Source organism: Rhinolophus ferrumequinum (assembly GCF_004115265.2).
Source record: "Rhinolophus ferrumequinum isolate MPI-CBG mRhiFer1 chromosome 13 unlocalized genomic scaffold, mRhiFer1_v1.p Super_scaffold_3, whole genome shotgun sequence".
Lineage (NCBI taxonomy): Eukaryota > Metazoa > Chordata > Mammalia > Chiroptera > Rhinolophidae > Rhinolophus > Rhinolophus ferrumequinum.
In genome coordinates this window covers 940,289-963,029 of record NW_022680356.1, presented here as the reverse complement: position 1 = coordinate 963,029, position 22,741 = coordinate 940,289, and the positions used below count along the sequence as shown (strand labels likewise).

The 22,741-nt window shown below is 53.3% G+C and overlaps 1 long non-coding RNA gene across 1 annotated transcript in view; it reads right to left on the bottom strand.

The window, feature by feature from the left end:
• Nucleotides 1-9,005: 9,005 nt before the first annotated feature.
• LOC117019315 (uncharacterized) overlaps nt 9,006-22,741 on the bottom strand; it is a 35,750-nt gene continuing 22,014 nt past the window's right edge. Inside the window, exons 2-3 of the long non-coding RNA XR_004422474.1 lie at nt 20,505-20,753; nt 9,006-10,015 (exon numbers count right to left, since the gene is read on the bottom strand). This is a non-coding gene — a long non-coding RNA (uncharacterized LOC117019315). The remainder of the gene's footprint in view (nt 10,016-20,504; nt 20,754-22,741) is intronic.

Sequence of the window (22,741 nt, the reverse complement as noted above, 5' to 3'; positions counted from 1 at the left end):
GGACTGTCCAGGGGCTGAACCACCGGCTCTGTGGAGTGCACAGACTGGACACACACACACACACACACACACACACACACACACACTCAGGGATTTATTGGACGGAATTGGCTCATGTGATGATGGGAGCCGAGAAGTCCCACTGACTGCAGCTGGCAACTTGGAGACCCAGGAGAGCTGAAGCTGAAGTTCCAGTCCGAGTCCCAAAGCCTGAGACTGATGAGGTAAGTCCTGTGTGGAAGTCCCAGGGAGCCCGACACCTCAACAGGAGTCTGAAGGCTGGAAAAGACCAATGTCCCAGCTAAAGACCAGGCAGGAGGAGTTCCCTTTTACTCATGAAAAGGCAGCCTTTCAGGCTACTCAGGCCTTCAACAGATTGTACAAGGCCCACATACATCATGGAGGCCATCTACTTTATTCAGTCTATCCATTTAAATGGCAGACTCGTCCAAAAACACCTTTGCAGAAACACCCTGAGCGGAGCACTATTGGACCAAACATCTGGGCACCCCATGGCCCAGTCTAGTTGACAAAAAAATGAACTATTACAGACCTCAAGGCTATCAGATTCCCCATCCAGAGGAATTTTCCAGTAGGACAGAGAGACCAGCTGGTCTCTGTGTTTACAGGACCTGGCGCCCAGTGGGTAGAAGTCCCACCTTTGCAGACTCCCTCCCAAGCTCCCTTGCGACCCTCGAGTCCTGTGAGACACCACGCCTTCCTGGCCAGCACTTTGGTCATGTGCACACCTCTCTCCTTAATGAGCTTGAGCTGAGCTTTGTTATCTGTACCTGTGAATACTGGTTTTCCTCACCAGGCCCTCTCTCCTCTGTGGACCCCACGTGTTGTTACCTCTGGCCTGATAACCAGGGTGGACACAGACCGGGTTTCGATTTGTGTGCATGTTTGTTTGAGTACCAGCCACTGGTTCCTAAGACACGTTCCACAAAGGTGGTCACTGACCTGCCAGGCAGGGGCACCTCTTGGAGGCGCCTTCTGTGCAAGTTGGAGAGGGTTTAAGAAACAGACTTGAGCATCCTGCCTGCTGGGGTTTGCAGAAAGGCTGGTTAGGTTGGATACAGGTCTTGGTAACATTTCCAGCTCCTGAGGCTCCCCTCTCACGCTGGGCCAGGTCTGTGCAATAGTTAAAACTCAAAGGTCAAAGAGGAATGATTTAAAGCAAAGCTTGACCAAGAAGTGGACCTTGGGAGACCTGCCTTGAGGTGCCTTGGTTTGTTTCTAGAGGAGAAAGAAGCAGGGAGGTGGAGGACAGTCAATATGGCATCCACACGGCGCGTTTCTGCAGGGCCCATGGAAATTCATGCATGGCATGATTTCACCATCACGATGACTGGAGTGTCACTCGGTCACAGGCTGCAGCAAGGAGGACTGGATGCTCGTCACTGCAGCTTGGGAAGGAGCCTTGGGGGTGACCCAATCTAACTTCTCACTTGTCAGGAGGGGACACGGGGACCTGACGTTCTCAGTCACTCAGCCGTAGAGAGCTGGCTTCACACATAGCCAGACACACCTTCCAGATGCATTCAAGGACTACATGTAAAAAAGAAACTTTCTAACCATAAGAGAAACATCTTTATGACTTGATGTGGTGGGGAAGAAGGGCTCTTCGGCAAGAGACGACAGACCGGTATCCTTGGCCACGTGGAGATTAAGAACCTCTCTCCATCATAACACAAAAAGAAAAGCAGGTGTCTAAAGTCAGGGTTAGCGCAGCATCAGACCCTTGAGAGGTGTCCTGATACATATCATGTGATGCTGCAACCCCTTCCCGGCCTGTGGCGTCTTTGGTGACTCGGCCCCTAAGTTTTCCGCCTCTCCCCTTCCCTCTCCACCCTTCTCCCTGCTCTGGCCATGTGGGCCTCCTCAGGGCCTTTGCACAAGCTGTTCCCTCACCTCCCAACATTCTCCTCACTTCCCAGAATGGCCACTGCTACTCACCCTAAAATGCTACCTCCTGGGAGAACCCTCCTCTGACCCGGGCTCAACTTTTCTTACCAATGTATGTAACTTAATTCCTATTTCTTTGTTCAGCGTCTGTCTGCTGAACGACACTGAACGCTCTAGGAGGGCAAAGGACAGGCTATGATTCTTGAGTGTACCTTGGCTTCCACAGTGCCTGGGACATCGTATGCACTCGATCAAAACATGTTGACTTACCGCGGAAGCCATCCTGAAATGCTCCAGCACGGCCTCTAATGAGCTGTGTGGCCTCAGGCAGCTCAGTGTTGCTGTCTTAGCCTCAAAATGTCTGAGCGAGCCACAGCCTTCCAGCTCAGACATGCACTCACCCAGCTATTCGAAGGAAAACAGCCCTACTGTGCTCCCATCACAGTGCCAGGCATTGGGGACGTGGTGCCCGTGCAGCTCAGCCAGGCAACAGCCAATGGGCATCTGAGCTCACACGATTCTCTCGGCTCCAGACTTCCTGGAGGTGGCTGTCCTCCCCACACGGTGGCCTGCTTTGGCTGCGTGACCTCTGGCTGTGGAGGCCACTCGGGAGGATGAGTTCCAGAGGCCAGGAGGGTGTGCCAGATCCCAAAGGTGGAGTTGGTGATGGAGCGTGTCCGGTGGCCAGTCTGAGCACGGAGCCGGCAGACAGCACGCGGCAGGCTGCCCGCCTGGCCCAGCACCCTCCGCGCCCAGGAGGTCATTGCTAGGTAAGTCCTGTCTGTCTGCTTGAAGAGGCTTCCAGGAAAGTAAACCTCTCCTCCTCTCTCATGACCAGATAATGGCATGTACGGCACTCGTGGTGGGGACCTGGGCCTGCAGAGGTCCACGTTCCCCCTTGTCCGCCCTGAGGACAAGTCCAGGACCAGTGGGACTTGCATGTGGGCAGTTTCCCTTTGCTAAGTCACCAGCAGGCTCTCTCACAGTCTGTATGTCACATGTAGCATCTTGTTTTTCAACTAAGGCTCTAAAGTGCACTTGGCTTGTCGCAGGACATCCCCCTGGAGCCCTTCATTGCTTCACGAACTGCCCAAGGGAAGTAACAAAAAGCCAACGTTAAGGGCATTTGGGAGGACGTGCAGGGCAGTGTGGCACGAAGGCTGGGCCACGTGGATTCCATCCGGGTTCTGACGCTGACATGCTGGGCTACCCGGGCAGCCCTGCTGCCCTCTCTGGTGTGCTTCCACCCCTGGCTGTCACCCGTTGTGGTTTCAGACCTCTGTCAGGGCTCTTTGCATGAGGCCAGGGGCTTGGGCAAAGCCTCTAAGGGCTGGGGACACCCCCGAGAGGCCATAGGATGGAGGCTGGAACGGTCCCGAGCCAGGGACTGTGTGATTCCTGGCCCATTCTGACTGTCCTTTGAGGCAGCAATATTCTTTTACATAAAGTGCTCCCTGAAGTGTGGGGACAAGAAGAGCCAGAACCTGCATGGCCAGTCAAGTGCTCTGTGTGGCAGGTAGGTTACCCCCATGGTCTCATGTCAGTTTTGAGAAGCAGAGGTTGTCACCTCCTGCCGATGCCTCAGGGAACTAAGTGCAGAGAGGCTGAGCAAGCTGCCCACTGGCACACAGTGGGCAGTGGCAGGGGGACTGTGCACCGGGCCAGCTGAGCGTGCAGGAAGGATAAGGAAGGTTGGGACAGCAAGGTGACTGGTGGCCCCTGCCTGTCCTCCTGCAGACACACAGGAGAGCTGTTCAGTTAGAACATCCCCACAGCTTTGCCAGGCTAAGCATGAGTTGCAACAAGCAAATATTTGCGTGTCCCGCCCGATGGCCCACAGGGCAGTCTGGGTTCTGTGCGTCTCCTGCAGACAACCTTCAAAGGGAAAGCGTGTCTGTCCAGTGCAGTCAAGGGCCCAAGGGCCAGGCAGTGTTCCCAGCCCCGGCCTGCTGTGTGACGGCGGAGGTGGGCGATTGGACGTGCGTCCGCAGAGGTTTTCTCAGCATCGATCTGTTTGACAAGGACTTTGCAGAATGTCAAGGAGAAGTCACCAAGGCACCGTGGAGGGGGAGGCGAGCCCAGCGTGAGACAAGCGGGAGCACAGTGGAGGGTGATCGAAGGAGCTGGAGGGACAGCCAGCAGTCAGGGAGCAGGGCCACACGGGTCTCAGCCCTGGGAGGGAGAGCTCCTTCCGCGCCATTAGGGGGGAGCTGCGGGGGCGTGTCGGGCTGCCTGGCCACAGCCCCTGCGTGCTCTAGCCCTGACGTCCCCCATCATGACGTGCCGTGCCTTCCTGCACAGAGCCACCAGCGTGGGCCAGAGCTCAGGGTTCAGGTGGGTTCTGAGTTTGGAAGCAGAGCTCTCTGCAGCACATCCCTTTATAGTTTCCACATTATGCCAAAAAGGTGGGGAGGGCAGGAGACCGGGGTGTCCAGGGTGCTGCCAGGTGATGGTGGCCATAGGTGATGGGAACCAGGGCAGGATATAGCTGGGGTGGTTGTGGACGGTGGGGAGGGCGGTGGCCATGCAGACGTGGGTCCTCCCGACACACCACGCAGGCTGGCCATGCGGAGGTGCCAGGGACACGTAGGTGGTCCTGGCAAAGTGCTTCTTCAAAGTGGCTTGGCTGTGACGTACAGCATGCACGCCACGAAACGTGTCTCACTACAGAAGAGTCGTCTGAAGAATCATAAAGTGACCCCTGAGTCTCCCCACCCAAAGGTGAAACAGTGGCAATACCGGGTGGGTCCTGGGTCCCCAGATGGTGTCTCCTTCCTTCCCTCCTCCAGAATAACGGCCCTCCTGACATCTATGGTAGCCGTTCTCTCGCTTTTCTTTGTAAGTTTTACTCCTTACGAATGGTCTCTAACAGTATATGGCTCGGTTTTGAGAAAGGGAATAGCAAGCACAAATCCAGAGTGCAAAGAAAGGGCAGCATGGCCCCACAGAGGGGTCCCTAGGGAGGTCAGATGGGGCCACGTTGGCAGCAGAGTCTGGCCTGGGCTTCACTGATAACAACTGGTTACCTGGTGCCCCGGGAACAGGGCCAGGAGGCAGCCTGTTCTGCCAGAACGTCAACTTTAGCTGGGAAACAAGCCAAGGGGACAGCGGGAGGCAGCGCATGTCCTGACAACCCCCACTCCTTCCCATCCAGCCACTGCTCCTTCCGGTCTCCTGGTGACTAGGTGTCAGGGCGGAGGGAGGGGGCGGGAGGGGGAGGTGGGGGTGCAGTGGCCAGAGTCAGATCTGCAAGGTGGGGCCTGAAGACGGCTCAGAACAAAGATGCCAGCTATGCTCAATTCAGAGCCCTTCCATCAATTCCTCCCACAAATATTTACTGACTGCAACCTGTGAGCCAGGCATTACACACACAACTGTCTTCTGAGCTGACTTTTGTGGGACATCAGTGAGGGGCTGGGGCTCGTCTCTGCATGTGAGGACCAGGCAGTGTGGGAGACATGACACCTAAGGCGACCCTGAGGAAGCAGACCTCGGGACGGCTGTGGAAGCTGTGAAAGCCCACAGGGATTTGGGGTGCTCTCATCTGAAGGGATGAGGGGCAACCTAACACTCTCCTACCACCGCCCATTCATTCTGGTCATGTGTAGCCCTCTGAGTAATGGACAGCAGCTCGGTGCAGGGACCCAGGTCACGTGTCTGTTCCCACCCTGTGCCTCGTGCAAATTTTGCTCACAGTTGATGGGTTAGAGAGAACTTTTTGAAGGGACAGCCATGACATATTTCATTATGATGCTTCCAATGGGACGTTAGTATAGAATTTACCTCTGTTCTTCAGACAGAGCCAGATGTTCTAAGAGTAGGAAGGGGGACAGCAGGGAGCAGGTGTCTTTCTTACAGGGAGAATTACCATAACTGTATGTGTTCTTTCCGTTGGGTGGCCATTCATTTCCTGAAATTATCATTATGCAAATATTACAAAAGGAAGAACTTGACATTGAATGAGTGCCCAGTGTTTGCATTTATCTTTGATTCCTCCTGGATTGAAAAATAAAAAGGACCACTGAAGTCAGGCGGTGGCCCTGCCCTGAGGAGTCCTGTGTTTGTGACAGCTCTGGGGAGCCCAGGTAGCACAGAATTTATGTCTGTCCCCTCCTCTCTCCTGTGGGGAGAGAAGGCTGGGGGCAGCTGGGCCACCATTAGCCCGTCTGTGTGAGTCTGTGCCACTTCCCCTGCCCTGTGTGACACTGAGGAAGGAGCAGGACCTGCCAGGCCCAGGACGAGGCCCCTGTCCTCAGCAGGGTGGCGGCTCCTGGGAACTGGAGCACGGTGTGAAGACTAACTGGAGGAAAACGCCTGCAGATGCAGAAAATGGAAGTCACCCAAGCGCCAAACAAACAAGATCCCAGCAGAAGATAAACCAACCAATGAGAAGTGTCCTACGCACCTGAGTCATGGCGTCTGCTTTTTCATGAGGCTATGAGTCTAAACTGTGTCATCTTAAGACACGTGTCCCTCAGAGAACAGAATTGACCAAGTGGCAATGACAGTGACCCTCCAGATGAACAAATGTCATACAGCCTCCCAGGAAATATTAAATACACTCAAAACCAACTGATGAGGTTGGAGTCCTCCTTGAACTGACAGGGAGAGTGGTGACTGTGCAGAGTCCTGTGGGCAGGAGGGCTCTGAGGCCCAGGACGCAGAGACACCCTTAGAAACGGCCCCAGGCTGGGGATTACACTGGAAAACGCCAACACTTTGTGAAATTATTTAGCTAATTAGCAAATGAGGATTACACCTCTAGTTCTTTCTTCAAATTCTGATTTTGGATGCTGGATGCAAAATAAATCAAGGCATTTTTACCAGCTGGAGCTTAGCCACTGTGGGAGTTAGTGTTTCCTGCGGTGGAGGGAAAAAGAAACCAGATGAAAAGTTGCACCAGAAATTGAAATTGGATTAAAAAAAAAGAAAATCAATGAAGTAACCAGGCTATTAAAATGGAAAATAAGTCTGATGTCATTCTGAAAAATAAAAGGATTGAATCACCTGCTGAGCCACTTAATTAAGCACAGGAAGTAAGAAGAGAGCTTGAGTGGTTTTCCCGTTAATGTCAGTATTTCAACAGGAGTGAGGCCTCTGGCCCAGCAGCGCAGTCCTTCTAATCAGAGAGTTAAATCGGTTCTTTTGCCCTCAGGAAATCTAAATACATTTGAAGTTGATGAAGAGCAAAAAGGAATGTATTAAAAAGTATCACAACTACACCCAAACAGGACAAAGGGGAGATTTGGACTGCAGGTCCCTGGGACAGTGTGGTGAGGCCTGTGCAGGCAGCGGACCCTCTGGGGCAGGAAGGCACTCCAGGGGAGGGTGAGGCAGCCCACCTTCTCACAGTCAGAGGGACGGCTATGGCCCCTGGGATGGCCGCGGGCTGCTCTTCTGGGCTGTAGCTGCTAAGAGGGGGGCAGCCAGGCTGGGATTGTCACAGAAGTGGTGTGGGACATGCAGGGAAGAACGCCTTCCCTTCTCCATCTGAACCAGGGCAGGACGGTTCTGCAGGGCCTGTGGCTCGTGCCTCCTGCTTCCCTGAAGCAGGGCCCTGGCACTGTCCTCTCTCCCCATAGAGCAGCATGGGAATGCCACAGAGCCACCCAGGGAAGCCTGAGGACCAGGGAGGTGGGCCTGGAGGAGCTCCCGGTCGCTGCCTGATCCCAAACTACGGTAGACAGGACCTGTCCCCTGAGGCCCAGTTCTCAGTGCATGACACAAGCCCCTCCCTCCAGCGGGTTCTCAGAGGACCGTTTCCTTCTGGCTGCTAGGATTAGCCTGCTTCACACCTGTGTCTTTTGATGTTGGTTGTTTGGTTTGTGTTCATTATTATCATTAATATGTGACTTTATTAGCAGCACAAACATTTGGAAACTGCAATCCCCACGTGTGACTTGGTTTGGGTTCAGTTAGGACTGGACTTGTCCCGGATGGCTGAGTACCAAGACGGAGCGTGACTCCAGCCATGTGCAAAGATGAGGGCCCGGGACACAGGTGGCCTCTTTCCTGGAGGTGTGGAGCCTGCATCCCTCGGCCAGGAAGGCCGTGTCTTCTGAACAAGCTGAGCTTAATTAGTGGTGAAAGCCCTAACTGGCCACACTCAGGCAGCCGCAGGTTTTAGGCAGTGCCCTCGACCCAAGGACAGCACTTCCCGTGCTCATCAGAGAAGGACACCCAGGAACGGCAGCCAATGTCAGAAGCGACGAGACATTTCTTTGTCGTCTCATCTTGAAATGGACAGTGTACACTGAGTTTCGCCTTAACTTTCTAAGTGTCCCTCCGCCTCCCCACCGCTCCAAGCAGCACTGCTCAACAAACACACAGCGAATACATATTTGGTGTTCACACTGGTTTACCAGTTAGGCAACTGAGAACCAGTGAGCGAATCCTAACCTCCTTTGAGGACCGTCCTGAAGGCCATAGCTGCCACATGCATTTATCTAATGCCAAAAGAGCACTGGGTGGCAATTGTGGGAGATCTGGGAATAATTGGATATATGCGTAATTCAGATATTAGGGGCAGGGGTACAGTGTGCTGTGTAAGTATATCCCCAGTAATATTGAATTCTTGCTTGAGCAATCTCTTCCAATTAGTGGGACCACCGGGGTCCAGAGTGGGGGCGGGGGAGGTAGCAGTGTTACATCTAAGTGTTATGAGTGTGAGCTGGAGTCCAACCCTGCAGGTTCATCTCCTTGAGTTGCTGTCTCAGCTTTGTGACCCAGTGCTGCTCACCTCCCCTCTCTGAGTCTCAGTTTCCTCATCTGTTAAATGCGACCAGTAACCGAGACTCCTGGCATAGTCCCAGGACAGGATCTGTGCAGAACTCTTGTTAGCGGCTACTGTACCAACCTTTTTGTTCTAACGCAAGTTCTTGTTTTAGACAGTGGGTTGAGAAGGAGAGAGAGAAAATACGGACTGAACTTTAACAATTGTCAGTGTAATCTGGTGCAGCCTCATCTTTGCAAGATTTCAAATATCACAGGAAAAGGGTACATCAGTGCAAGTAAGAACACACTGTCCAGGGCTGGCAGGGGACCATGTAACATGTTCTCTGCAAATTGTAACGCGTGCCTCTTGAGAGGACAAGCCCGGATGGTTTTACCCCTGACATGGGGTAGCAGGGGCCACAGGACCAACCACAGGGCACCTTCCTCAGGCCCTCTGCCTGGGTGGGTGGCGCTCAGGGTCACGCCCTCCCCACCTACACAAACTGTCGTCCCAGTGACAGAACTGTGAGACCCACCGTCCTGCTGGATGCTTATGCATTGAGCTGTGACCTGGCCTTGAATTCCAGTCATACTGGAAACTTCACCTCTGTAAAACCTGGCTGTGTCATGGGGTCAAAGTACAAATGTCAGTGCAGCAGCTGTCACTCAGTCATTTCAGGAGGGGATAAGAAGGGACAGAGAAAGACTCAGGCAGCTGAAGCTCAGCCTCCGGTTCCTAACTCCCAGGAAGGCCTCCTGCCTGTCCCATATTCCCACTTGCCCTCATTCATGTCCTCTTTACTGGCTCCTCTTACTGAGGGGACCGGGGGTCAAGCTGCTGGCTCTGTGCCCCACCCTGAGGAGGTGAGGGCTGTGCCCATCTTCACGCACTAAAAGGGGACTGTCTTAGGGTTGGCACGTTCCTGGGGTGGTGGGCCTAGCACGGAGTCACCTATTTACTTTCCCTCTCCTGATCGCCACCTGGCTGGCCGCCTCCTCTGAGACTTTCCCTTTGTGACTGAGCTCAGCCCCTGCTCCTGCAGCCCGACTCTGGCCTGTCCTCCAACCCCTCCCAGGCCCTGAGTGCCCCTCTGCCAGCCAGCCAGCCCCCGATGCCCCTCTTGGCTTCCTGTCCGCCTTTGACCTGGCCACAGCACCTACACGCAGGATGCTGAGACCAGGAGGAAACAGGTCGCACTTGTCACTCGTCCCAGGAGAGTCATCTTGTGTCCTAATGATCAGCTGCATGAGGAGATGAGGGTGACATCACCAGACTCCATGTCTGCCCAGGGGCCCGCTCCGTGCTTGCTCGGGGAAGCAGCGCCTCTCCATCCAGGGTCGGTGGCCGTGATGCCAAGACATTTGGGACACAGGTAGCGGGGTCATCATCTTTCTGTGGAAAAGCAGAGGGAAAGACCCATGGATTTCCTACCAGGCACCGGCTGCCAGATGGCAAGCACCCCAAGACTCCAAGAGAGGAGATAGTACTTACAAAGCCTATGAGGGTCCTGACCCTGTTTTCAGTTCCATGGAGGCTGATGTTTCTTCAGGAAGGGGGATCATTTCATAAAATATCGCCCTGGGTGTTAGCGGTTCCCCATCCATTCCTGCCTCTTACTGGCCCCCAGGGTCCTGTAAAGGATGGTGTCTCCCTGTGTTTGGTGTTACCATGGAAGTCTAGGAAGCACAACCCGTTGTGTCCTTGGCCTGGGCCACTCACAGAAGTGTTTGTGACACACTCTGGCTGGGAGGCCCTCACCCAGGGTGTGGCAATGACACAAGGTCAGCACGTCCTGTTGGGACCTGGGACAGGTGGTCGCTGCCATGAGGAAGGGCAGTGCTTCCTGCATTCCCAGGTGCCTCCCCACCCCCATGTTCCCCCAGCCCCTCATCACCTTCCACTGCATACTTTCCGAGCTCGCTGTGGCCTCTGTCTTGCAGGGATGGAACCCTAACTGAGACTGCCGGGGACACTGCCTGGCCTATCGTGACATGCCTTAGAGCTCTGTGGGCCCATGACGAGAACCTGGCTGTACATGCCATCCGGGAAAGAGACGGGAAGTCCTGGCCGTCAGCGTTGCCAACGCAGAGGGGAGTCACAGCTAACAGGGAACTGGTGTGTGTGTGTGTGTGTGTGTGTGTGTGTGTGTGTGTGTGTTTCTTTCTTACCAGTAAATTAACAGAACGTAGGCTCCTTTGTTGTTATTCCTCTAAAAAGTGACTCTTTGTGGCTGGAGGACTTTCCCTACTGAAGTGACATCTGTGCTCAAATCACACCCGTGGCCAGCAGCTCTGGCTTCCCCAGAAATGGGACAGCTATTTCATTCTGCCTGAGGAACATCTGCAGTCACCACCTCTGCTGGCCCTGAGGAAGGTCCCTGCAGAACCGAATGCTCAGCCTCAGCCAGTCACATGGACCCAAGGGTGCCTCCCTGTGTGGGCAAGCCCCTCCAGTCTGGAAGCGTCACTCACACTGGTGCCCCACAGAGGCTCTGGGACAGACCGTGGCCTGCAAAGGTTGGTGGTTCATCCCACCATGTTGTCTACGACCTATGCTGAGAGTATAATACACACATTTCTTTAAGTCTTTCTTGGAAAAAAGTGTACAACTCAGTGACATTAAGTACATTCATCACCACTATCTATTTTCAAAACTTTGCCATCCCCTCAAAAGGAAACTCTGTCCCCATTAAACATGAAATCCCCAGCTCTTGGTAACCACCATTCTGCTTTCTGACCCTCCAAATTTTCTTATTCTGGGGACCTCATCTAAGTGGAGTCACATAGTATTTGTCCTTTCATGTCTGCCTTCATTCAATAGCAATGTCTTCAAGGCTCATCCATGCTGTAGTGTGTGTCTGACTTCATTCCTGTTGAGGGCTGAATACTTTTCCATTGTGAGTAGAGACCACATTTTGTTTATTTAGTCACCTGTTGATGGACACCTGAATTGTTTCCACCCTTTAGCTGCTGTTGACACTCTCATTCCAACATCTGTCTGACTCCCTGGTTTCAGTCCTCTCGGGTTCACCCTAATTCTATGTTTAGTGTTTTGAGGAGCTGCCGGATGGTTTTCCACAGCTGCCCCATTTTACATCCCTACCAGCCACAAACAAGTGTCCTTTCACATTTCACCACATCTTCTCCAACACTTATTATTTTCCTTTTGTTTTTAGTTACTATTACTGCCACCTTAGTGGGTGTGAAGTAGCAGGTTACTGTGGTTTTGATTTGTATTTCCTAATAACTAATGATTTTGAACATCTTTTTATGTGCTTTCTGGCCAGTCGTGTATCTTCTTTAGAGAAATATCTGATTAAATCCTTTGCACATTTTTCAATTGAGTTGTTGGTCTTTTTGTTGTTGAGTTGTAGGAGTAGTTTCTACTCATATATTCTGGATATTAAATCCCTATCAGATAGATTACTTGTAAATGTTTTCTTCCATTCTACAAATTTCTTCTTACTTTCTTGATAATGTCCTTTGGTGTACAAGTTTTTAATTGTGATGAAGTCCGATTTATCTATTTTTTCTTTTGTTGCTTATGCCTTTGGTGTCCGATCTAAGAATCCATCGCCAAATGATGTTATGAAGATTTACCCCTATGTTTTCTTCTAAGGGTTTTATGTTTTCAGCTTTCATATTAAGGTCTTTGATCCATTTGGACTTAATCTGTGTGTATGATGTATATAGGGGGTCCCACGTCACTCTTTTGCATGTAGACATCCAGTTGTCCCAACACCATTTGTTGAAGACATTGTTCTCTGCCCATTGAATGGACTTGGCACGTTTGTCAAAAATCTATTGGCCACAGATGTATGAGTTTATTTCCAGACTCCCAATTTTCTTCCACTGGTCTACACATCTGTCCTTATGCCAGAGCCACACTGTTTTATTACTGTGGCTATGTAGTAAGTTTTGAAATCGGGAAATATAAGTTCTATGACTTTGATTTATTTTTGGTGGGGGGAGATTGTTCTGAGTGTTGGGGGCCCCTGGAGATTCTGTATGAATTTGAGAATTGGTTTTTTTTATTTCTGTAAAAAAGGCTGTTGAAACTTTGATAGGGTTTGCATGGAATCTGTAGATTGCTTAGGGTAGAATTGATATCTTAACAATACTAAGTCTTCTTACTGACTCAATACAGGTCTTCTGAAGTTCTTTCAGCAATCTCTAAATCGTTCTTAAACCTGTTTGTGTCTATGACTTACCTAACCTCTTAGGATAACAAGGACCACGTCTCCCTTACCCACTACACAAATTAGTGTTAAAGCCAATACAAGATGCTGTCTCTTTCTGCTTTTACCACCCCCCCCCTAATTTCAGTATTTTCAATTTTGGTAAGCAAACCCCAGTGTGTGCTATCGACAGCCTTCAAGACTTCCTTGGTATTGTATTGATGCCCTCCCAGCCACCATCTTCACAGATGAAAAATTCTCACTCTTTTTGGTGTCTCCTCACCCAGAGTTTTCTCAGTTGCTCTTCTGCTAGTTCTTTTATGTTTCTGATCCAAACTTTGATCTAACCAAGTGTCCCGCTCAAGCTGGTTTAATGTGTACCCTCTGGGGGAAGCCCACATGTCCAGTCTATGGAACAAGAGGCCCAGAATTCCTTACTCCATGAGCCCTATTCAAAAACAGAATGACATCTCCAGGTGCCACGGCAAGAGGTACTGTGAACCCGCGGCCTTGGCCCCGGGAGTCACAGGGTGAGAAGCCACAGAGTGAGTGAGGGAGAGGATTTCCAGCTGGGGGACCTGGGGGGCACCCCATGGAAGAGGAACCATCCGAATGGAGGCACTGTGGGAGTGAGTGCTTCGACTCACAGTTAGTTAAATGTCATGGGAAAGCGGAGTTGAATTTTCATGAAGGGCCTTCATGAAGAGTCTGAAACTTCTGAAAGTGAATGCTAAATTTTAGATGAATTAGGATATGTGCATTGTATTGGCAGGAAAAATCCATGGCTCTCCTTCGATTCTCAAAAAAGCTAGGTCCCTCCTAGTGAGGCCTAGTGACAGGGTTCCCTTCACACTTTCCAGAATGTTCCATGTGGACGTGGGGATTCTTCTGTGTACACAGGCCAGAGGCTGATGTCTCCAGATCTGAGGTGCAGTCTGTGCCCTAAACTTGCGTATTGGTTCTATGGTTTTGTTTTTGTGCATTTTTCAGGAAGTGGTCAGTCACTTTCATTCGCATCTCAGAGGTTAGGCCCCCATAACCGAACACTTCACACACAGTCAGCTGTTTTCCAAAGCGCATGACGATGAGCATATGTTAAAATCATTGCCGATTTATTAATCTACAAATTGACTGTACTGCTGGCATGTTCTTTTCTTTTTGTCTTGTGATGGCCTGCTTCTTGGCCATGTTAGAAATGCTTTATGAGAGCAGTTCATGTTCCTTTTCTGGTCTCTTCATGGCATTTTTACGCCACACACAGACAAACCCCTAAGAACTAGAAAGCAAGGCCCCAGGTAAGGAGAGCCCAGATGTAGCTGTGAGCACAGGGTGGAGATGGCACTCAGGAGGGAGGCCCAGGAGGGACGGGAATAAGAGACTGACATGGGAGACCTCAGCTGAGTCCCTGGGCTGCTGGAGGACCAGGTAGAGAACCCAGAATTGGAGAGAAGGATAGAAGGAAAATAATTCCACTGCGGAGCTTCAGAACCAGCTTTCAAAGCTCAGTGCGAAAGCTCCCTGTGGGGGGCCTCGCCTGAACCCCAGCCTGATGAGTCACCTTCCCGAGCCTCTTCCCAGGACTGAGAGCAAGCGTCCCCTTCCTGGGCTCCCTCCAGACCAGGCACTCCTCAGGGAGGCCCACAACAGACGTCTTGAGTGGCTGGCCCTAGCTCCCTAGCCCCCCCAAAGGCCAAGGACCCCTCCTTTCCAGAAGCTGACCCTCCGAGGACTGGGTGCCGCGTGAGTCACATGGGCACGGTGATCATGCTGACACTCCTCTGTGTGTTTTCAAAAGATAAGCTGTGCCAAACATTCTTTCTCCCCCAACTGTGGTCACCACGACATGGGGACAGTCCCCTGCAGCTGGCATCACCATGACCTTCCAGAGGTTTCAACCGCGGCTGCTCCAGCTCTGGTTTTGAAGGGCCCGTGGGGGATGGGCTCCCTGTCACTCAGCCCACAAGTGGCTTCCAGAGTGGGAGACCTGGGAGGATTAGTCTCCCGGCTGAGACTTCCCTTTCTGCACAGTCAAAAGTACCACACGCTGGGGCAGGAGGAACTCTGGCAGGTAGACTGACCCCAGGAGGGTGCCACTCAGCTCCCACACAGAGGGGCGTCTTCTGGGGTCAAAGGATGCAGCTGCTCCTGGCTTTTCCAGGCCAGCCTTGACCTCGGCCTGCCCAGGGTTTCCGCTTTGACCAGCTTGTTTGGAGAGTGTGACAGTTCACTCCTGAACAGCAGCACACCACCGACAACGCAAAATGAGCATGTCATTGTGATTTCTCATGGACAAACTGTCCTTTTATTTTTTCTGCTCTTCCATGATGGTGTCTGTTGGTTGCTGAGTCACAGCACAGGTGACGCAGCCCACCCGGGTGGCCACTCTTCACCACTTGCAGCCTGTGGTTCCCCTGTGACTCAGTGTAATTGGGACATCACTGAGCAGATGTCGCAGGGCGTGCGCCAAGGGTGAATTTTCAATCTGAGGAGGGGAACTCACACTCAAGTTTATCATGAAGCAGCTGAGTCATGGCTGCTTTCCGGACAATGCTCACCTGGGTGTGAGTGGAAATGTTGGAGTTTCTGTAAAACCCTATTTCCAGTAGCTAGATCACTTCTTTCTGATGAAAACTTGTCATTTTCTACAAAACCTTAACAATCAAGCTGTAAAAAAAATAATTTCTTACTCTGGTTAAAATGATAAACAGTGGTTCACATATCTAAAAATTTATGTCCACTTCCAAAGTTACAGTTTGCTCTAAATTGTTTCCAGAAGAGGGTAGGGCACCAGAGAACAGGGAAGATGATGAGACGCTTCAAAGGCATTCAAAACGTGATCAAGGATCTATTCTTTAATGGTTAGACAGCCTTGACACAGTTTGTATGGTTTTGGGGTAGAGTGTCTTCCTAAAATCTCGAAGGAGTCAAATTAAGCATCTTTTAAGATGCTTTTCTATTCCCTGAAGCATCTTTGATTTTCCGGGGTCAGGGCATCTCAAGTCCTGTGTGGCTGGGTTGTGCAGTCATGCTGGGGTGTGGTGAAGGCTCAGTGGGGACAGCACCCCCCACTACAGGGAGCTGACTCCTGGGGAGCCCTGGGGAGTCCTCTGGGGCGCCTGATGAAGAGAAGCCAGGCAGCAAACTCAGTCTGTCCTCAGACCTCCCGTCAGGCGAGAGTCTCACTGGGGACAACGCTCCCCCATGGTAAACCCCAGCCCTCCGTCTCCCAGTCACTCAGCCCTGTGGTCTGCTGCTGCTTCTTTCCCTTCCTGCCCCCAAACTGGTGGGTCTGTTTCGGGCTGAGGGGGTCCATGGCCAGAATCACCCACAGCTTCTCTGAGTTGTCTCCATCCAGTCTGTGACCTAGGAACACCCTACACAGCCCCCGTCATGGACCACTTCCCTCACTGCCAACACGGCGTCTCACCCAGGACCGTCCCCAGGCCACCAGCTCCTGAGGCTTCCCACACCACTACTTGACTGGTAACTTTTTATTTTCTGGGCCCTCTGAGACGAATGTAGCCAGATAGCAGAACAGAAAACTACATGGCACAGTCTCGGCCTTGCCCCTGCCCTGACCCCTGACTCGTTTCCCTCCTGTCCTGCTCTCTATGCTCCCAGCTTTCATGTCTTCTGCCTCCCTCCCCTTCCCCTTCTTCTCCTTCCATCCCCCATCTGCCCCTTCCTTACCCCTCCTCCTTACTCTCCCCTCCCCCTGAGTCTCTCTTTCCTTCTTCCTCACAGGCACAACTTTCTCATTCCTGACCTGATTCAGGGCCCAGAGCTCACTGCACACACCTGACGAATTCCCCAGGCTCCCTCCTTTCTCCTGGAGGTCCAGGGCTTCATTCTTGGCTTTGGTGAAATGCTGACCCCTTATTCTGGCCTTTATGATTCCCTCTTCCAGCTGGCTCAGGCCCCCTCTTCCCTGCTGTCCCTAAGGAGGGTACAGGCTCTGTCACCCAGGCAGGGCCCACAGACGGTGAAGCAACAGGTACCAGCGGGTCATAGCCCCTAGCCTCAACTTCAAGTCCTGGGGCCACCTTCCCAGCTCCCTCCCTGATACTGAGGACAGCCTCTGCTCGCCCCACAGTGCCGCCCTCCCCGGCCCCCCGGCCAGCATGGCTGCCTGGCCCTCTTCCTGGTGCACAGCCCCCAGGCCAGGTGGCCTCTAGCACAAGGATGTCCCCCTGGGGGTTCTGTCACATAAATTCTCCCAAGAATTGTTGCCGGGGAAAAAACGTTCCCTGAAGAATTGGTATATTTTCTCTTAGTGACAATAAGCCCACTGCCTGTCTGTTTCCCTTTCCTCACCAGGAAGTTCAGAGCCACACTGCTGCCCACCACTGATGCAACCATCAGCCCCTCCCTCGACTGCCTTCTCCTGTGTGTTCCTTCTACTGCCATTTGTCCAGCTATGCTCCGCCTGTGTCCCCGTGCGATCACCATCAGCATGCCTGGAGGCTCGCCCAGCATTCACGCCTACCTTGCAGGCCCCTCTTCTTATGGGGTTTGGGGTCCTGCATGCCCCAGGCTCTGGCTTTGAGATCATGGCACTGTCCAGAGCAATCCTTGGCCCCCTCCCTACCATGAAATGGGAACTTTGCAAAGAAAGAGAAGGCATGTGCCTAGAAGATGATGCCTGCAGAGGCTCCTGGCCAGTGGGCCAGGCTTCTCCCCTCCTCGGTCATCTCCCCTCTCCCACCCTGTTTGGGGCAGCACAGAGAGAAGGTGAGGAAGAGGGAACTTTGGTCTCCCAGCAATGAGAGGACTCAGTGGCTGTCAGTGTCAGTGAGCACAGCTATCCTGGACCAGGTCCGTATCCTACCCTCCCCTGGGTCTCCCCCAGCCGCCCGAGGTGCAGCCGACCATGGATGCCCACAGTTTCCTGTCACGAGGCCTGAGAACCAAGGGTTTGGAGGTACCTCTGCAACTTCCTTCTCTCTTCCCAGACTTCCAAACAGAGCAGTAAACAAAACAGAGATGCAGTCGGCAGGGGCTGTGTCGCTGAGTGTGGCAGCCAGCCTTTCCCACACTCATGGCAGGCCAAGGAGGAAGGCGGTCTGTATGTCTGATCACTTCAGTCAGACCTACAGCTGGAACTTCCCCTTAAATGATGACTCCTGTCCAGACGTTAAACCCGCCCTATCTGTTCTTATCCGTATGCACAGCCCAAGGGAACTAGAGATGGGAAAAGCATTTTAAGTCAGTGTGAGTATGGCGTCGGAGCCACAGACAGAGCCAGAAAAGTGCTTCAGATAAAGTGCAAAGTTGACAACCTGAGCCTGTGGCCTTCCCGAGCTCAGGAGTGGACAGACACCATGGCATTCCAGGGACCTCGGACACCACGCATCTCATTGGCTCGTTCCAGGGACCTACAGACACCACGCATCTCATTGGCTCGTTCCAGGGACCTCGGACACCACGCATCTCATTGGCTCGTTCCAGGGACCTCCAGACACCACGCATCTCATTGGCTCGTTCCAGGGACCTCCAGACACTACGCATCTCATTGGCTCGTTCCAGGAACCTCCAGACACTACGCATCTCATTGGTTCGTTCCAGGGACCTCCAGACACCACGCATCTCATTGGCTCATTGGGTTGAGTGTGAGTTGGGTAAGGAGTCTTCCTGTAATTGCAGACTTGGCATCAGTACTGGTCGTGGGATGAAAGCCTCCATTGTCTGCAGCCTGCGCCTCTGCCGCTGCACCTGCCTATTGGCCCACTGTCAGCTACACGCAAGGACAGGCTCGGTGTCTGGTCACCAAATGGGCCAGCGTCTGAAACAGCCTTATAAATAAACATGGGTGTAGAGGCTTGTGCACACATTTGCTGAGCACGGGCTCTCTTTGCCCAGGCCCCCATCAGTGGCTGGAGAGATTTGAAAGGGGTGAGAGACCACCTGACATGAGTCCCCTGCCTGCTGTCACCTCCTCCTCCCAAGAGAGAAGTCCACACACAGGATGGGCTGAGAATTGGCTTCTGCACTTTCTTGGCTAGACTTGCCTTTCCAGGGACACTTCTGCCCTTCCTCCTTTGGTCCCTGTCCCTGACTGTCCTTCAGATCCTTGCCAAGCCCAGAACCTCTCCTGCTCTGGCCCTTTGCTGAGGCTGGGACTCCTTCTGCACAGCATGGCCTGTGTACTAGTCAGGTTCCCAGACGACCAGCACCGACAGTACACATACCAGCACACACAGAGTTGATCTGTTACAGCAGAGGCTGTGAAGTGCCACGGTGAGCTGTGTGCCAGCTGGAGACCCAGGAAGGCCGCTGGTGAAAGTCAGCCCGTGCACAGGCCTGAGAGGCGGGCTGAGAGCGTGAGTCCCACCTGAGATGGAAAGGGCAAGAACCAGGAGGCACGTCTGAGGGCAGTGGAGGAGAGACAGACATGTCATCTCAAGCTCGGAGCGTGCTCACCCTCTCCGTTCTGTTCTATTTGGGTGTCCAACCAGGGCTGCTTGGAAGAGGCCCAGCCACACTGGGGAGGGACATGTGCTTCACTCCGTCTATGAAGTCCAGTCTAATCCCTTCAGGAAACACCCTGACAGACACACCCAGAGGCAATGCATTGCCAGCTTTCTGGGCATTCCTTAGCCCAGTCAAATGGACGCATGAAATGAACCGACCCCTCCTTTATCCATCCCAGCCCTACCTGGGGGCTCTGCTCCTGTTGTCCCCCCTTTCCCCCCCAGGTTGGGTCAAGGCTTCCGCATGCTCTCCCTCTCCACCCCTGCATTGTAGTATCCCTCTTGTGGGTCTTGCCCTGGGCAGAGACCAAGTCAGTTTGAGCCACTGACATGTGCCTTGTGCCCCTTATAGAGTCTGGCAACAGCAGACTCTGAAAAGCACTCAATGTAGGAGGAAAGCCTGGGCTCACTGCGTCTGACTTTCAAGAGGTCACATAAGAAGTGAAAAGCAGAAGAAGGCTTTTCATTCGGTCTCCTGATGACCGCCTTCAAGTGGGGAGGGAGTAAGTGTTCCACGCCTTGGTGTTTGGAGCCCCCCCTTCAGCTTCCACAGGCAGACTGTCCCCTGAATAACCTCGGTCTCAGGCGTGGGCCTCCCAGTGGGGTTCTGTCTGCACATGGCTGAAATGGGCCTGGAAGCTTCTCATCCTGCCCAGTGGGCTACTGGGCGGCCTCAGGCTAGTGGCCCTCACATCCTCCACGGGGAGGTGTACTGTGTGTGGTCTGTGGGCTGCTTAGGAGGGAGCTTATCACGTTAGATATTGGCACAGCAAGTTTGGAGTGTGGCATTTACAGAGGGACATAAGCAGGACTAGAACATGAGTCCGCCACAGAAAAAGATTTCAGGGCACCTATGACTTACTGAGTGTCCAGCCTGGCGGCCCCCGAGCCTTCAGCATGTGATCCCAGGACATCTCACGAGAACCTTCTGGCAGGAGTTCCCCCGCCCCCCAGGGCTGTGGAAACACACCAGTGCTGGTCTTGCTGGGGGCGGGAACGCCACAAAGTGGGGGGATTGGAGCATGGCGGCCAGGCCTCACTGAGCACACCAGGCCAGAGCAGGGCCCACACGGGCTGGGAGGACTCCCAAACTGCTGGGGGATGAGGCAGATTTTTCAAGAGTGGAACACCCCATTTTGCAGGGTGAGCCTCACATCTTAGAAGAGAGCAAAGCAGGTGGCGCGGCACCCTGCCAAAGGGATGCCCAGCTGTTCTGGGGGAGTCTGACGCCCACCTGAGCCTCCCGACAGCTGGAAAGGGAGGAGGGTGTGAGCTGGGATGGCAGCTGCTTGTGGCCGCTGTCTCTCGTCTGTCCCGGAGGATGCTCTGAGGGCTGAGTGACGCCATGCAGTCAGGTTCAGCTTCCTGGGGTCGCGCCGAGCACGTGGGCTTCAGCCGCTGGTGCCCGGTTTATTGGGAGAGACCAAGAACTGCTTGTCCTACCTTCAGTCTCTTGTAGAAATAAAAATAATCCCAATAAACCCTAGAAACAGAAATGGAAATATTACAGACAAACGCCAATCACAAACCTGAAATGTCACTTCATCAAAACACAGCATAGCGTCATCCCCAGAACAGCTTCTGTCCACACAAATGAGTTTGTTTCCCACATCTTTGTCTTTTAAACACGTCAGGTTCCACTGAAGCCTTAGTAGCAGGGCCCAGGTGACCTGTTACCGTCACCTGGGACACCAGCTGCTGTGTTTGATCAGGACGAGTGGCTGCAATTGAGCCGTGGGTGCCCCTCCGAGGCGTCCCACAGTGTCATCGTGGGCTGTGACAGGACACACTGGCCATTCGCTCCCTCATCAGCTACCTGTTGAACACCTGCTCCACACCAGGCCGTCTCGTGCTAGGGTACGGTGAATCCAGACAGAGAAAGAACTGACCTACTCGCGATGGGGGACAGACTGCAGACAGAACGCAGCAGATGCGCTCATGGAGATTAGGCAAAGGGTAACTGCATGGTGTTGAGGCGAGTCTGGGGGTGACGGCTGAGGCCCGAGGGAACCGAGGTCCCCGACAGACAGATAGCGAGCCAGGGGAGGGAGAGGCAAAGACAAGCCCACAGCCAGCAGCCTCCTGTGGGTTAACCAACCAGGCCTAACATTGCCAGCCTGAATGCAGCCCACCCCATCCACCCTTCTGGCATCCACAGGCCTTACTCTACAGGCCCCCCCCATGACGCAAAGCAGCCTGGGATAGGAAGCACCTGGGCCTGGGAGCGCCCTCTCCCAGTGTCAGCTGCTCAGCTGCCCGGGACCGCGCTGGGGAGCGGCTTCTGTTTCCTTGTCTGTAAGATGCCTGCGTCACAGGAATGTTCAGAGTGTCACAGGACACACAGAGAGGAGGCCCTGTGTGAAATGAGGACGCACCGGGCACAGCACATCTGAAAACCGAGTGTTCTCTCTAAACTGTGTTCTCGCTGTTATTTCCTTCCAGACAGCAAGGCAGCTGTAGGGCTCTCCCCCTCACACCTTCTTTAATGCCTGCTTATAGGCAACTCACAGAGCTAGGAATCCAGGCTAATTACTTTCCTCTGCCAACAAGGGCTCTCTGTCTTTTAACAGAGAACCGAATTTAAGCCAAAGGAATGGCTCTCTAACAGTGGACATTTCACCATCAACTGACAGATCCCAGGGGGAATACTTCCAGGGCTGTCAGAGCCTGTTGGGCAGCCCAGGTCTGTTCCACAAAGAGGCTACCTGCCCCTCACCCCCACCCCCACGCCCAGTCTTGTCAGGGAATTGTCATCTAGAGGCTGACCAGTCAAATCTGCCTTTCGTGCCTCTCCCAGCCCCAGCCAGGGCTCCGCAGCCGATTCTCCACTCAGCTGGGTAGCACAGTGGTCAGCTTGGGCCAGTGACAGGCTCTACCTCGTGGGCAAGTACCAAGAGCCATCTTTTCTCATCTAAGAAACTGGGAGAATGGCCCTGGCCTACTTGGGTGGTCACCTGCCCTCACCACATGCAGCGTCATGGGCACGATTCTCGCTTGTCACTTCTCACAGCAGCCAGTTTACAACCATCATCTCTGCTCTACAGGTGAGGAAAGTGAGGCGGGAGAGGTTAAGAGGCGCAGGTGGAATTTGAAGAGAATAAGCACTTCCTTACTGTTTGTTACACCCTTTGTGAGCCCTGCAAGGACAGGGTGTTTCTCGGCTTGCCCGTCCTTCTGTTCCACATGCAGGGCTGCCTCTCTCCTGCCCCTACCCCTCAGGTGGAGCCTGGGGCCACTGGCTTCAGCAGGACGCGCAGGCAACCTGGCCTGGCCCACTGCAGGGCTGTGGGACCTGAGGTTGATGGTAGGAAGCAAAGCAGAGGAGCCAAGGGGAGGAGGTGACAGCTAACTTTGGATCAACAAGACCTTGCTTTGTCCTCAAACCCCTGGTGTGGGTCACTGCCAGGTGTCCCTGCGTCCTTACTGCTCAGTTTGCAAGTCCCTTTCCCTCCCAGGCCTTGGGTCCTCCTG